The sequence below is a fragment of the Hemiscyllium ocellatum genome, chromosome 24, assembly GCF_020745735.1.
Source record: "Hemiscyllium ocellatum isolate sHemOce1 chromosome 24, sHemOce1.pat.X.cur, whole genome shotgun sequence".
NCBI lineage: Eukaryota > Metazoa > Chordata > Chondrichthyes > Orectolobiformes > Hemiscylliidae > Hemiscyllium > Hemiscyllium ocellatum.
In genome coordinates this window covers 50792728-50809814 of record NC_083424.1, presented here as the reverse complement: position 1 = coordinate 50809814, position 17087 = coordinate 50792728, and the positions used below count along the sequence as shown (strand labels likewise).

The window sequence follows — 17087 nt, the reverse complement described above, 5'->3', positions numbered from 1 at the left end:
CAGATCCGGCGGTGAACATAAAGTGTGTAGGTTTGGGAGGAGACGATGAAGGGGCGTGACCACGGCGTGGGGAATGGAGAGCGGGGTGTAGGATAGGGTAGTACAATCGGCAAGAGGAGTCTGTACTAGATTCCACTGGGGAAGGTTTGGTAGTGTCTGGCAGTTACAGGTTGCATATTCAAAGCATCGGAGAGTGTAGCTTCAACCAGGTAGACTGGCTGGCATCTTCACCCCGCATGGTTGCCAATACCCGCTTTAAGGGGTGGAAATGGCAGTGTCTGTTGCAGTGGTAGTGCTCCCCTCCCTAGCCGCAAACTTGAGGAGGGGGGCAAGTAGCAGGAGGAAATTGCTTAAAATGAGCGTCCATAATGCTTTAGCGAAAGAAAAAGTCTGTGGACTCGGGAGAAAAGATAAAAATGGGTTCGTGAGAAGAGGCAGAAAAATTTGGAGGGCATAGACGGAAGAAGGAGTAGGTGGGCCCCCCCTCGTTCTTGGCACTTTGTGAACACGAGGGGAAAAGGGATGGCCTAAACACCCATGTCGGCCGCGAGGAAGAGAGATGGGCCAAGCACCCTGCTGTGTGCTGAGTAGCAGGTCCTAGTTGGAGGCCTGAGGCCTGTGACCAGCGGGGGGAAAAGAGAGAGACAAAAATAAGTGGGTTGGGGGATATTTGGGCAGTGGGACGGCCAAACACTGGACATACAAAACATTGTAAATGAAAACGCACAGTATGGCGATACGGCAATGCGCATGTTGTTGGTCGGGACGTTATAGTTAAAAGTAAAAGGTACAACCTGTCAAACAAGATGTGGTTAGAGGCATGATTCATATTGACATCCCAGTAACTGAAGAGGACCTGTTCATCGAGTAATCCCATGGAGTAGGGCAATGACGCTTGAGAGACCCATCGGTGTAGTGGTGGCGCGGTAGTTGAGCTAATAGGGTGGCGGAACGTCCGCAGGCGAGCAGCCCCTTCTAGACTGTGCAATCCTGCCAAGAGTGAGCATTCGCGCCAGAAGCGAACGGGCACCGCCCCAACTGAGCGTTCGCGCCAAAAGTCAGCTGGCCCCGCCCAACCTGAGCCTTCGCGCCAAAAGCAAGAAAGCCCGCCAAGAACTAAGGTGACCCGCCCAGAGAAGGGTGACCCGCCAAAACTAGGGTGAGCACGGGACACCCCGGGATTTACCGTCTTAGGATTCCACAACCGTAGTGTTATTAAAATAAAAAGCTCCACCATCCCTTCCTGCGCCCCCTCCCTACATCCAGGTATTCCTTTCCAAGTATAAGAGTAATTAAAAGTGATAGTGGGGGGACAAGCGGTATTTAATCCTAAAAATCAAGACGAGACTATGGAGAAAAATCCCAGACCGTTAAGTGATCAATCCCAAACCGCTAAGTGTAGAGAACAACACTCACGTACTCCGACACCAGTAAAACTGCTTTCGGCTGCTGGGCGGCTTCCCACGGTCCCTCTCCGTCACTCAGGCTGTCGGCGCCGGTCTACTGTACACCGAGACCTGGGATGAAACATTTGCTGCGACACCTCCGTTTGCTACGTCTGTTAAAAATCACTGCACTCACTCACTCCCTCTCTCACTGGGCCGGCCCCACACTGGTTTTCATCCACATACATGCCAACCCACGCATACTGTCGGTGTGTCCGTACTCTCGTCTCAGCCTGTCGCAGTCCCTTGTCCCCAGTTTTAGTGACATGTTTCGAGGCATTACATCCTCGCAGAAACTGACAATCTGTGTGAAATCGTAGCCTAATACCGGTTTCTATAATCCCGAATAAAGTCGGCCGTACAAAAACATGTCGTTGCTTGGTGTTCAGTAAAAAGTAAAGATTACAACCTGTTGGGTAGGATGTAATTGGAAGCATGATGTATAATCTCCTGTGTGTTGTTGTTGTGAAAGGACAAAAGATTGATTAAAAGGCTGATAGTGAAGCAGTTTTTTAGTTGTGGGAGGACAGAAGTTACCAACCCTAAAACAAATCAATGTGAGATTGTAGGGAAGTCCCAATTGAACCAGGCACGGACCGTGAGGTGCAAGGAGGAAAACTTACACAGTCGATCCCCAGTAAAACAGCTCCTACTAGTTGCACAGCTCACCATGCTATCCCCATCTGTCATGGGCCCGTCAAGTAACCCTTGCGGTTCTCCATTCTTAGGCAAGACCCATCCACCCATTCCTGTCTATCCCGCGTCCTGGGGCCCTTTTCCATAATGCCTTGGTTCTTTCCCCCCATTGTCAGGGTTTGACACGTCTATATTCGGGGTGTCTATAAGAGGGTGAGCCAGCTGGGAGTGTGGACCCCGCTTGTTGTACCCTCTCCCTGCCGCAGTGGCGTGCTTTATGTCCTGTCCCATTACAAATCCAGCATGAGTCCCCTGTCTCCACATCGCATCTGTAAGAATAATGTCCAATTTCGTGACACTTCCAACAACGCCCGGGTAATGGATCTCTCCTTTCCCCCCCCCTTCGTGTCCCAGCGGGCGGTCGGGTTGGTCTACTGCGGGCAGGCATGTGGTACTGAGAAGTGCCCGCCCTGTGAAAGGAGGGCGAGGGCAATAGTCCCTGAGCGTAGGGCGAAGGGAAACTACTCATTTGTGGAGCCGAAGGCATGAGCCCCTGCGCTGCGCCCTTCACCTCCAACAGTGAAAGGACCTGTTCGAGGTGCTCTATAACTTGCACGAGTACTTCGGAAGCCTGTCCCTCTGCTTGCGCCGGTTCTGATGCTGGGTGCATGGACAGATAGTGGTGTATTTGTGTTTTCCACTGGCCCTCCGGCATTGAGTGTAGTCGCACAAGGCAATTCACGTTGCTCTGTACTGGGGCGGGAAGTTCTTCCATTACCCCCCGTTGAAAACGTGCTATTGGCAAGGGGGAGCCATTGGGCCTTTCCCCTGTGCCAGTCTCCCAGAGGTCCGTGGCCCTCACCAGATATTCATGTACACCGTCCCCGACCTTTAGCCTGAGGGTGCCCAGCGCATCCAGAGAAGGGGGCGGCGGACTGATGTTGTGCACTCCGGCTTGGGCTGGTTGTAGAACTGAGGGTGTGTGGTGGGGAAGGGGGTAAAGTGGGGTCTGTTGGGGAATCCACTCGGGTTCCTACTCCGGGAGGGGGTTGTGTTCGCTCTGACTCAGCGTCTCTGTGGGCGGGGCTGGCAAATGGGTCAGAGACCTTACTAAGAGCTCCCGTAGGGAGACAGATTCGTCAGCTGCCTTAGCAGAAGGCTTTGACAGATTGAAAAGAACTTTCTTCTTCCCATCTCTTTTCCCATCTAAGTAGGTGTGGAGACTGGTTTGGAAGTTTTCAGAATGTACTGGTGTGAAAAAGGGCTGGTCAGCAGCAGGGAAGCAGCCCTTGCGCCGCCACAAATTGAGGTTGTTGTCGATGTAGCGGAGTGTCCGCTGAGCCTCTTTGGTGGTGTTGTTTTCTCTGAGCTGTGCACGAATCCCGTCTAGCACCTTTCCCATAAGGGGTGGCGGTTCCGGGGTCTTTGGGAGTGGGGTGTACTCGGTGGTGTGTGCATCAGCTGGAATGGAAACGGTAGCAGTGAGGTGGTGCAAATCTCGGTCGGGGGTGTCCGAAATGGCTGGGGCTGTGGTGGAGGTACAGTGGCCACCTTGCCACTGAGGGTTGAGTATGTGTAGCAATATCGTTTTCCACCCGAGGGATTCATTGGCGCTTGATGGCACGCAATCAGTAGGGGGTTCTCCTAGGGCTAACGTTTGCTGGGCTGAATGTTGTGGTGAGACCAGGAGAGTGTTTAAAATTTTGGTCATTAGCGCCGTATTCGTGAAGGTCTCTTTCAGTCTGGTCAATGTCAGGTCCGTCTGGGTGGACGCTTGGTTAAACACTTGATCCAGTGCTGTGTTCTGCACTGCTACACTGTCCAATAGTGAATGGGCACGCGAGGTTACGTCTGTGCCAACCGTGAGGTGCCACCAGGGCACTCCGGGGCGTACTGTTCGAGAATGGGTCATTTTTGGTGGTCCAAAGTTCAAGTCCCCCATGACGGATCTCACCTGGTGGGTACCGCTTTAAAAACAGTGCGTCTTTCAAAGCCTGACCTTCGCGTGGCAGATCTCTGCTCTTAACAACCGGTCTAAGGCAGACACCTGTGCAGGTAAACCCTATCCAGGAGATGAGATCCGCCCTCTGTCCCCTTAGGATGCTAGCAGCAAGTGTGTCTATCGATAGTTGTCAGAGTTAAAGTGCTTATTAAAAAGAGAAAGGGGAGATCCAAGATGGCGGCGACTCAGCAAGTCTGAGTTTACAGTGCTCCTCCCAAAACCTGGGTAAAGTGAGTTACTCACCCCCACCACACTTATCAAACCACCCAAAAAAAATTTCTAACCTTAATTAGCTGCTTACTATTATATTTAAGCAGTTTAATATTAAGTGGATAATGAGTAAACCAAAGGGATCCCGCAGCTCTCAGAAAACAAAGACCCCTCCCCCACCCTCCTCTCCTCCTCTGGCTGCAGCTGATGTAAAAACAGGCCTTGAAGAGATGATTGCCAGGCTGGAATCGACACTCATCAATTTCATTGCAGAATCCAGACAGAGATGGAATGCATTCGAAGAAAAGCTACAAAAGTACAGCCAGGCTCTCGAGGAATTGCAGGGCCGAGTGGAGGGGGCGGAGCTAAAGGCCACGACCTCCGAGGCTGCAGCACAAACAGCTGCAGAACAGGTGCGAGCTCTGGAGCAGAGAGTCAGGGCCTTTGAAATCTACATGGATGACCTGGATAATAGAAATCGGAGAAAGAATATCCGTCTTCTGGGCCTCCCTGAACAAGAAGAGAAGGGACAGTTAGTAGTATTTCTGGAGCGATGGCTGCCCCAGCTTTTAAACCTGGGGGCTGAAACTGATCGGGTAAGGGTGGAGTGGGCCTACCGGGTCGCAGTACGCGGATCTGGCCCAAACCAGCGCCCACGCCCGGTCCTGTTCCGGCTGCAGAGTTATAGGGAGAGGCAGATACTCCTGGACGCCTCCAGAAAGCTTGGAAAGGATCCTAAAGCTATGATTCATGAAGGATCCAAGATTATGTTATTTCAGGACTTCTCCCCGGCTTTGGCACGAAGGAGGAAGGCGTTTGATGAGGTGAAGAAATGTCTAAGGAACTTAAATATTCAATACACCTTACGCTACCCAGCGACGTTATGCTTTAACCACGAAGGATCCGAGTATAATTTTAGATCACCAGAAGAGGCTAAGGAACTTTTAGACTCGTTTAAATAAATCGTAAGAGACAATTTATGTTGGCTTGCCTCTTCCACACTCCGTGGGGAGAAATGGATACTTTACTCTACTTTACTTTTGCTTCTGGGAGCAGGGTTGTCTTCCCTTGCTATTTTATGTTATTATACTTAACTGTAATTTGTTGGAGTTGTAATTTTATAGTTATGTGTGTTTGTACGTGGCATTGATGCTATCAGATATACTCAGGTATGGGTGGGGAGGGGTGGGGGTGGGACGCTCACTGTTAACTCTAGCCCGGTATTATATCTAAATCCTATTAAGGAGCGCCCGGGTCAAGAGTGGGACACTGTTTGGGAGAGGATATGGTGGACCTTTAGAAAGGAAGTAAGGCCCCCTGAGAATAAGGGAGAGGATCTCCATTCAAACATGTTTTATTTTTTTTGTTCTTATTGTTTGGAAATAGTTTCCTTTTTATTATACTGTTATGAGTGTATTAGAGAACATTTTCTCTTGTTTGAAGGATGTAAGTGACTCAACTATACACTCTGGATAATTGTGGATTAGATTAGTAGTTAACTGAGTTTCATTGTTTTTCTTTCTTCTTTAGTATCATTCCTTTGAATTTTGATGATTATATATTTAAGATCTATTTTTATATTAATGTTTGTGCTTGAAAGTTCTGTTTATTTTTGTAAATCTGTCAAAATATTAAATTTCTAATAAAAATATCTTTTAAAAAAAAGAGAAAGGATCCAATCAGTCAAGTGCGGTCAGCGCTGTATTAATTAATTTCAAAAAGCGTCCAGGCTCCGTAAGCCACGCTGTACCTTAACTCAGAAAGGTGCGTCCAGGATCCGAAATCCACGCATTAACTTAACTCAAAAACTGCGTCCAGGATCCGAAATCCACGCATTAACTTAAGGCTAGCCACGGATCAATTAGTCACTTCAGTACCGCGAAAACAGGCAGGTATTAGTGAAGAAGTGAGAAAATAGCTTACCAGTATGGACTCTGCAACGTTGCTGCCAAACTGATTTAAAAGTACTGTTTGTGTTGGTGAGGATCAGGGAGCAGACAAAGACTGACTAACTAAAAAAATTTACCTACTGGAAGTCTTTGCTTTAACAGGCGCTTCCTCACCTTTTAAAAGTTCGGCCGAAAGTTTGTCTGCCCTCCGGTCCGCCAACGTGGCCAACTTGCGGTCATCTCTTTCCCTTCCCACGTTCAGGCTCACCAGCTGTTGGGACGGACCCATAGGGTCTCGTCTCCACGTGTTCTTTGGAAGGAGAGATCACACCGGCTAGAGTTTGGAGCAAAAACACCGTTTATTACAGAATCAAGACTGGCAAACTATACAACGAATTCAAGAGCATGCAATTCGTTGGAGAAGGCGTTCTGTCTTCCTCTTCGGACCTGGAGCAGTTATACTTCGCGCCTCCTCGAGTTCCCGGTCAGGTTCCCCTCGTTCGGTTCTCTCATTGGTCGGTTCACCTGTCTGTGAAGGGATTAGTGTCTCTATTGGCTGCCCCGAGATACCTGTCCAGCTCCTGCTGTGCTGAACAATGGGTAGTCATCCTGGGTTCAGCAGTTTCCGATCTTGTAATTCAAAAGTTTATTGTTTGGAAGGGTTTCCTCATTGCTATGCGTCTGGCTGTCTGGGCGTTCACAATAGTTCTCCATAGTTGAATATACAGGTATTATCATTTAACACAGGACCCGATGGAGTTTGACGTCAGCGGAGGCATTAACAAGTACTTTATCAATTAAGTGTAGTATCGGTGCGATTTACACTATCCGATAGTTACCGGTTTCCTTTATTAACAATGAGATTGTAACAGGATGATCTGAAACTGATGGACATGTTCTAATCCCCAAGGAATGTGGCCTCAGGCAGACAGTCCTGCAGTGGCTGGGTTTACTTTACATGGCTGTGTTTTAGCTGTTACCTGACAATGTCTGCTTTAATAATGGTGCTCCCCTCCCTAGCCCCAATGTAGGTACCCCGATAGCAGATTATCCCCAACAATAACCTCTCATCCCATGGCTTATCAAGAATTTATCTACCACTGTTTTAAAAATATCCAAAAACTCCGCTTTCACTGCTGTTTTGGGGAGTCCAAAGACTTGACAATATGAGGTGAAAGACATTCTTATTTTAAATGGGTGATCCCTTATTTTGAAACAGGGACACTAATTCTAAATTATCCCAAAAGAGAAACATTAATTCCACAGCTATTAAGACCCCTCTGGATATCTTCTGTTTAAGTCCAAGTTTTTTTTTAAATCTTCTATACTCCAGGTACAAACGAACCTACCCTGCCCATCCATTCCCCATAAGACAGCTCCTACATCACAGTTTTTAGTGTGGTAAACCTTCTCTGAATCTCTTCCAACGCGTTACATCTTTTCCTTAAGGAAGCAGGCCATGCTGTCTACAGTACTCAAGATATGGTCTCATCAGTGACTTGTCTAATTGAAGCATAACTTGCTACTTTTGTATACAGTAAAATTCTGCTAGGATTCCTCACTACTTGCTGTTAGTGCTTATTAACCTTTTGTGATTCATGTGCTAGGACATCCAGATGCCTCTTCCTCTGAGGCCTGTAATCTCTCCCCATTTAGATAATTGTTTCCCTTTTTAAAATGTATAATTTCATATTGCCCATTTGCCAGATCTTACCCACTTGCTTTACCTATCTATATCTCTTTGTAGACTCCTCATGTCCTGTTTCAACTTAATTATTTTCCTACCTGCTGTTGTGTCTCAAATTTAGCAGCCATATTTTCTGTTCCTTTGTCTGAACCAACTGATGAAGGAGCAGCACTCCAAAAGCTAGTACTTCCAAATACGCCTGTTGGCCTATAATCTGGTGTTGTGTGATTTTTAACTTTATACACCCCAGTCCAACACCAGCACCACCAAATCATTTGTCTTGAGGTCTAACACCAATCCCTGTGCACATCATTTGGTGCTTCTCGCCAACTAGAAGATAAGCCACTTATACCTACTGTGTTCAGTTATCCAATCAATCTTCTATCTGTCAGTCTTACCCCTATGCAATAAGTTTTGTTTTTCTGCAACAGCCTTTGATCTAGCACCTAATCAAATGTTTTCTCAAAATCTAAATGCAATACATCTGCTTGTTCCCCTTTATCCACAGCACTTTAACCAGTTTATTTGTGCTTCTTTAAGATATGTGATTTTCATTTCTCAAACCATGTTGACTTTGCTTGAGTGCACTACTATAACTTTATCTTTTAACATTTTCTCTTTAGGAGATGTCACGCTAACTGGCCTGACATCTCAGTTCAATCTCATGCCCTTTTTTGAATAAATGAGTTAGTCACAATTTTCCAATCTAATGGAATCTTCCCAGAATCTGGAGAATTTTTGGAAAATTTAAACCAACAAATGAACATTCTCACTAGCCGCTTCTTTTAAGACTTTGGATGAAATCCATCAGGTCCTGAGGGCTTGTCAACTTGCAACTGCAATAATTTACTTAATGCCACTTCTCTTGATTGTGTGACTTTCCTGAGTTTCCCCTTCCCTTCTATTTCCTGAACTACAACTATCTCTAGAATTTTAGTTGTATCTCCCTAGATGTAAAATACCTGCCATCCCTTTTTCATCTTGATTTTCCAGACTCCCTTTGTATCAGGACCAATGTTCACTTTGACTTCTCTTAAATTATCTATAGAAATTATCTCATATGATCATATCTAATTTTTCTTTCCTTTTTTTTCCATTCATCCCAAAACTTCTGACCTACCATCAATCTTTACATAATAATGTTTTTTTAAATTCTACCTTTGACTTTCTTTTAGTTTCTAACCCGTTATCCAGTAGGTTCTCCTCTTTGGAATTTTATCTTCCCCGTTTGGAATACATGTATTCTGAAATATCCTATTAAATGTCTGCTACTGGATCTCTATTACCACATGCCTTATTTGCCAATTTGCTTCAGCTAGCTCTGCTTTCATCCCCTGCATTGCAATTACTTGGGTTTAAACTGCGAGTTCTGAAAGCCCATTCTTCCACAAATTTACTTGAATTTTATAATCATATGACTGATGCTACCTAGAGAACCTTTCACTATTGTATTAATTAATCTGACCTCATTGCACAATACCAGGTTTTTTAAAGCCAGCTCTCTGGTTGGCTCCAGTAGTACTGCTCTAAGGGGCTATCCTGAAAAGATTCTGTAACTGCTCATCTGGTTTACTATTGTCCATCTGACTTCCAGTTGATAAATTGATTAAAGCTCCTCCGTTATTGCTGTATCTTTCTGACAAGCTCCACACTCTTTTTTAAAATTTATCCATCACCTCACCATATGGTTACTGTAAGAGGGCCTTTGCGCCACTCTCACAGTGACTTCTTTCCTTTGTCACTTTCATTTCTATCCAGACCATTTCTACATCCTGGTTTTCTGGACTTCGATTGTCTCTCTATTTTGTCCTATGACAACTTGCATATGGCCCGTGTATTAATCCTGAGAACTTTACCTTTTGAAATTGTTATTTTGGTGCCTAGCTCTTCATACTGGCTATACAGAATCCAATTCCTTGTCCTGTTTATGTCATTGATTCTAATATGGACTACAATGACCGAATCCTCAGCCTCCTATTGCAACTTTCTCCCCAGTCCTGTGCAGATGTCATGAATCAGGACAGACAAATACAACCTTCTTGACTCTTTACAGAGAGCAGTGTCATTCGTTCTCACGACTGTCTCCTAAGCCACTAATTTTTTTTTTGCACCCACACTTAAATGTTTTTCTCTGCATTGGTGCTCTGGTTAATTTTATCACTGGACCTACAACCCTCACTTTTATCTAAACAAACTCAAACTTGGACAGCACACATGCTGAGGCTCCCTCACTCCTCTTTGGGTCCCTTTTACCAGCCTTACTCACAGTCGCACCTTCCTCTTCCCTGATCAGGAACCAAATTAGAAGGCCTCGTCTTAAGGGATGTGACTGTCTCCTGGAATAAAGTGTCCATGTAATCTTGGCACAAATTCCAAAATGTTAGTGAGGAGAATTTTGCAGCATCAACTAGGCCAGTTATGTCTTTACTGTCTGGTGTTTGGATTGCTGCATGGTCATTCTGATTTAACTATCATTCTTGAACATTTGCATAACTATTTGATACATCAGAGTGGCTTGCTGAACCATTTCTGGGAGCACACAAGTCAGCCACAATGATGCAAGTCTGAAGCCAGTAAGGTTACTGAGAACAAGAATAGCACATGGCCAGAATCCAACTTGAGTGGCAATAAGCGCCACATGAAATGTGCAATATTTCTGTCAAGTCCTAGCTTCTGGGCCTCCCATTTTGATCTGTCTTAAGAACTTAGAACTTCACCCTAACTGTAGTCCCTTAAACACTCCATTAATCAGGTGGATTCTCTTCTCCTGTGTACTCCTGCATTCAAATATGAAAATGGCATAGCCTGAAAAGTAATGAACTAAAATACTGAGACAGGAGAAATCCAATCAAACCCATAGTGTGAACTCCCCTGCACTAGGTGCAAATGTGCTAAGTTCAGCTGACAAGTCCCACAGCTATAGACTCAGCTGTAAAAAAGTGTACTATATTTCAGTATCTAAAGTTGCTAACTATAGATTGAAGTGGAAGATGTTAACCTGGATCCTAAGCAGATTTGTAGAACTGAGATGATCAAAGATGAATGGATGATAATCATAGTCATAATTTATCTTGGGACAGGTCTTTTTGTTTCTCCAAACTTCCTAATCTTGCATTTCCTCTTCAGTTGCCCATAAAAGCATTAAATGTTCAATCTAAATGAGCTATATAATTTCAGAAAGGAACATGGGATTTCCTGTTGCTTTCCTGGTGTGTGTTTAAAGGAAATGTGTGTTTTTCCTGAACGATACTCTGCCCATAACCAGTCATGTTCACTTGAGAGTCAAGCCCTTCCGCCAGATGTCTCAGAACAAGTATCAATGGCATTTATTCCTTTCTCAAATTGCTCACAAAAGTTGTTTAAGCAAGAGAGTTTCAGTCCTTAAACTGTGTGTAACAGAACATGATTCTAGTAGAGAGCAATGTTAGACAAACCAGAGCAGGGCTTACTTAGTTAATTGTAGACTCCTGGCGAGTGTTGTTGAGCAGAGACCTATGGGTTCAGGTACATAGTTCCTTGAAAGTGGCATCACAGGTGGTAAAGAAGTTGTTGGGGATGTAAAGTTGCTGTTGTACAAGACACTGGTGAGGCCACTTTTGGAGTACTATATACAGTTCCAATTGCCCTTCTATAGGAAGGATATTATTAAATTGGAAAGGGTGCAAAAAAGATGCTGCTGGGATTGGAGGGTTTGAGTTATAAGGAGCGACTAGATAGGCTGGGACTTTTCCTTTGGAATGTAAGAGGTTGAGGGGTGATCTTATTGAGATTTATATTTAAACGAGCCACAAAAGAGTGCAGTACCTCAGAACCATGGGAAGCTGAGGAGAAATGCCTTTACAAGGTATTCAGGAACAACAGTTACTCTATTAAGCGCAGTTTGGGAATTCTGCAACACAGGAAGACACAACGCACCCAGAGACTATACTTACCTATTGTACAACAAAGACATTTCAGAGATGACCATCCAACTACTCCAGCCTCTAAGCATCAGGGTAGCCCCCAAAATCAACTAATGAATTTAAAGGACCCTGTACCTACAGCCAGCAGAATGAATATAATATACAAAATGCCTTGCAAGGACTGCAACAAACATTACATTGGACAGACTGCCAGGAAACTAGCCACCAGAATACATGAACATGAACTAGCCACCAAAAGACACAACCAACTACCACTAGTATCCACGCACTACCAAAGAGGGACACCAGTTCGACTGGGACAATGCATCCATCCTGGGACAGACCAAATAAAGGCATACGTGGAAATTCCGAGAGGCCTAGCATTCAAACCGCAATTCCAATGTACAATATATAAACGTGTAGATTTGCACCCATTTACCAGCTGCTCAGAAATAGAACTAGAAATGATATCATCCACGACAACAAACCAAGACACACAAATAGCAAGCAGGACAGAACACCAATGCTTCAATGATGATATTACCTGGCATGGTGACAAAACAACAGAGAACAAACCCACCAGCTCAGCAAGCAAACCGACATAAGGGGCATAGAGAAGGTAAATTGCAAAGGCCCTTTTCCATAGGGTACGGAATATCAAAACTAGACAGCATAAGTTTAAAGTGAGAGGTTAAGATTTAAAAAAGGACATGAGGGACAACTTTTTCACAGTGGTGTGTATATAGAATGAATTGCCAAAGGAAGTGATAGATGTAGATACAATTACAACATTTAAAAGAACTGGGCAGATATGTGAATAGGAAGGATTTGGAAAGATATGGACCAAAAGCAGGCAAATGGGATTAGTTTAGTTTGGGAAACCTGGTCATCATGAATGAATTGGACCAAAGCGTCTGTTTCCATGCTACATGACACTAACTCTGGTCTTCCTCCTTTTTGTATCACTGGGAGGTAAGTGCTTTACTGATGACCCAGTCTGTAAGTACAGCATGGAATAACGAGACATATACACCAGCAGAGTATTAATTTCATCTTAAAAACATTGGCTGATGCTACAGTGGTGGGAAGTGCAGCAATTTATTGCCTTGAGGATTCGGATGAGGGAAAATTTGGAGTGAAAAAACACTGCAGATGTTGGAGATCTGAAATAAAAATAAATGCTGAAGAAACTCAGCAGGTCTGGCAATATCTGTGTAGAGAGAAACAAACTTAACATTCAGTCCAATGACTTGATTTATAAAGAATGACCCTAATCTATCAATTTCGTGTCATTTCAATATATTATCTTGCTCTAATATTGACATTTCCATCTCTGGCCTGCTGCAGGATTTCTGCAAAGCACACTGCAAGCTGGAGGAATGACATCTCATTTTCCACTTAAACAGTTTGCAATGTTCAGAACTCAACGCAGACTCCAACAAATGTCCTGTTTCTTCTCTTCTCCCCCCCTCCCCCCCCCCCCACCTCAACAAAAGAACTGTGCCTTTTGGAGTTGCTTTCAGCAACTATTTGCACCCACCATTAACACATAGTTTTCATCTAGTTCACTTCATTCTGAAGAGGTATCATGAAGAGAGGGGGACTTTAATCATTCATTCACAGATGTTGCTAGAATTGCTAAGTTTCTCCAGCATTTTCTGTTGTCTGCCCAAAATTTGTTGGTCTTTCTGTACAAAGAATTGACATTAGCTAAGTGTTGCAGACAGGCACATTGCCAGTCCAGGACTGTGTGCTGAGGGACTCATTAAAATTTGGGGCAGCTGTCATCAAGGTGAAGTGAAGAAAGACCACAGTCTAACGTCTTCTAAAATATAATGGGGATCTATTACGTTTTGAGATACATTACCATTAAGGCTATGAGGGTATGTAGTTTTCTTTTATGATTAGAAAATGCCCATTTGTTGCAACTGAATTGAAGATGTAGGAAGGAATGTAAAAATTCAGTGTATTTTCCACAAACTCTGTGCAAGTAGTGTGATAATGGGATCAGTGCAATAATTTCCATATTGTAATAGTCCATGAAGTTCAGTGCAGAACCGAAGTAGTGCTGCATAGTTGGAGGTGTCATTTTGTAAATAAAATGCTAAACTCAGGTTCTGCCTGCCCTTTCAGGTTAATGTTAAAAAATCATGGTACTATTTGAAGAGGAGTAGGAGGTCTCCCAGTTCTTCACCAACATTTATTACTCAGCCAGCGTCTCAAAAAACAACCATTTATTTCCATTGTTTGTGATTCTTGCTGTGCAGTTTTGCTGTGGTTTTCTGTTTTATAATAGTGACTATATTTCAAAGATACTTAACGGGCATCAAGTTATTTTGGAATGTCTTGAAGTAGTGGAAGGAGTTGTATAAATAAAAAAACTGTCATTTTAATATTCAAACATTTGGGGAAGGAATGGCATACTGATGATGTCATTGGACTCAAAATCCAGAGGCCAAAGGCTAATGTTCTGGGGCATGAGTTCAAATCCAGCCTGTAGAATTTTTAAATTTTAAAAATCTGGAGCTGAAAGCTCATCTCAGAAATGCTAACGATGAAGTTATCATAAGTATGTAAATTATCTTGCTGAGCTGGAAGATTTGTTTTCAGGTGTTTTGTCACCATACTAGGTAACATCAGTGAGAGTCTCTGGTGAAGCACTGTGGTGTGCCTTGCCCCCCTCCTTTATAGCTCTTGGTTTCTTAGGTGTGTGATGTCATTTCCAGTTCTTTTTTCAAGGGAAGGTAGATAGGATCTAAGTCTGTGTGTTTATTGATGGCGTTCTGGTTAGAATGCCGTGCCTATAAGAATTCTCGTATGTCTTTGTTTTACCTGGATATGTGTGATGTCCCAGTCAAAGTGGTATCCTTCTTTGTATGGGAACTAGTGATAGTAGGTCATGTCTTTTGGTGGCTAGTTGGTATTCATGTATCCTGGTGGCATGTTTCCTGCTTTTAAGTCTGATTTTTAAATTTTTTTTACAGTTCTTGCGTGATATCTTGTAAATGACGTTACCATCGATGTGTTGTAAAAACCCATTGGATTCGTTGTTGTCCTTTCGGGAATAAATCTGCTGTCCTTGTTCAGCTTGATCTAGATGTGGACTCGTGACTGCTGTCTGAAAATGGTGTAGCAAGCCACTTGATTCAAGTGCAGAAATGTTAGTCTTACCAGCAACATTCATGGAATGGAATTATCAAGGAATATTCACAAGTATAATATAACTTTAATATTAGGGATAAAAGGGTAGCTGAAGATGTCATGATGTATGATTAAACTGCAACACTCAAAAGAATGTGAAGTGTTTTGTGAGAATTGCATTTAAACAGGAAGTAAATTACTTCAGGCAGAAAATATAAAGCATATATTGCATTTAGAAAGATCATAGGCATTTGCAAAGAGGGAGGAAGTAGGAACGCATACTAGTTTTTGGAAGACTTACAAGATGAGAGTAATGGCTGAACAACTTTCACTTGCCATAACCTGGAAGTTGAGCAGTTATCTTAGATCAAGAATCTCAACTTAAAAATTCCTCATTCTTATGAAGTTAAATTGGTAGAGCTACGGAAGCCAGTGAAGTTGAACAATGACACTTCAGCTGTGTAGATTGTTACTAGTGATTCTGCTGAGAGCATTTTCCCCTCTAGATTGAAATGTTCATGTCCCGACTCCAGGACTTGAATACAACACTTTCTGCTGATACTCCATTTCAGGACTTAAAATGTAGTACAGTGCCAGAAGTTGTGTCTTTGAAATGAAGCATTAAACAGAGTCCCTACCTGCTGTCTCAAGTGGACATTAAAAATTATTTGACTCTGTTTAAAAGAATAGGTGGAGTATTGTGCTCTGTTTCATGGCCTCAGTCAGCTTCATACAAGACATTATCAAACCGCAGTTTATGGGAGTTGGCTATACACAGTTCAGCTATGTTGTTTCCTATCATACTGATTTACAATACATACTGCGTATTTATAAGAAAAAGCCGCCTCTGGTTGTAAAGGGTATTGAGGTGCCACATGGTTGTGAAAATTACTGTGTTCATGTTCAGAAGCAGCTGAACCTTTTTGGATAAGTGATACCATCTGAGAACATTTCCAAAATTGATTTTCAGACTGAACATGTGAATGAAGGTTTTAATAGCAAAGCAGGTGGGGAACATTAAACATGCAGTTGCTCAGATGGCAATTAATATTAACCATATTGTGCATCTGGAGTCACATGTAACTGAAACCAGGTCAGGATGGCAGATTTCCTTCCCTAATTGATATGTGAATCCAATCAGCAATAGTTACACTGTCAGCACTAAGATAGCTTTTAATATAAGACCATTATTGAATTCAGACTTCACAATATGCTATGGGTTTTGAACAGCATCCCCAAAACATTTGACTGGGCTCCTAGTTAACTGATTCTGTGACATTACCACTTGAATGGGATTCATGGCTCTACTTTTGTGGGCGGCACGGTGGCACAGTGGTTAGCACTGCTGCCTCACAGCGCCTGTAGACCCGGGTTCAATTCCCGACTCAGGCGACTGACTGTGTGGAGTTTGCACGTTCTCCCCGTGTCTGCGTGGGTTTCCTCCGGGTGCTTCGGTTTCCTCCCACAGTCACAAAGATGTGCGGGTCAGGTGAATTGGCCAAGCTAAATTGCCCGTAGTGTTAGGTAAGGGGTAAATGTAGGGGTATGGGTGGGTTGCGCTTCGGCGGGTCGGTGTGGACTTGTTGGGCCGAAGGGCCTGTTTCCACACTGTAAGTCTAATCTAATCTAATTATCAAAAATGATATGCTTGTCTATCATTTGATTCGCCCTTATCAAATATCAAGAGAGGCCAATTAAGGTGTGCCAGGGCAACAGTGATAATTGGCAAGAGCTGAACAGAATGATTATCAATATTGAATCTCTGTTCATCAAGGATTTGATGTTGGCTAATCAGTGTATCTACAGCTTTGGAGTTGTAACAGTGGGTGAAGTAGAAAAGCTAAGTGCCACAAGAATGTTTTGGAGATGACCTAATGGGTGCAGTGTACAGGTATAAGTTGACAGTTGCTGAAGCATAGCATGTATAGTATGAATAGAAAATCATCAAGCAACTAGTAGTACAGATGCCAGAATGAAGTCTGAATTTGGAGGGGATTTAATGAATGGTGTTGGTTCAAGAAAATGCAAGATAAAGCTAGAAGTAACCAGCCATCAGTAATCATCTGCAAGCCCAGATTTGTGTTCATTTGTTCCTTCCCTCCACATCATTGCCACTCTATCTTCTGACTGTAAATCTGAGGGGTGTACCTGATTGTTTAAAAATGTTGAAGAATA

At 43.5% G+C, this 17087-nt stretch overlaps 1 protein-coding gene across 2 annotated transcripts in view; it reads left to right on the top strand.

The window, feature by feature from the left end:
* Window positions 1-17087, top strand: part of ppm1f (protein phosphatase, Mg2+/Mn2+ dependent, 1F) — an 87449-nt gene that overhangs the window by 29025 nt on the left and 41337 nt on the right. The window contains exon 1 of one of the 2 annotated variants that reach the window (XM_060843782.1): window positions 14643-14663. The exons of the other annotated variant lie outside the window; for it this stretch is intronic. The gene's annotated coding sequence lies outside the window, so the exon portion shown is untranslated. Of the gene's footprint in view, window positions 1-14642; window positions 14664-17087 lie in introns of those variants that run through there. 2 annotated transcript variants of the gene reach the window in all.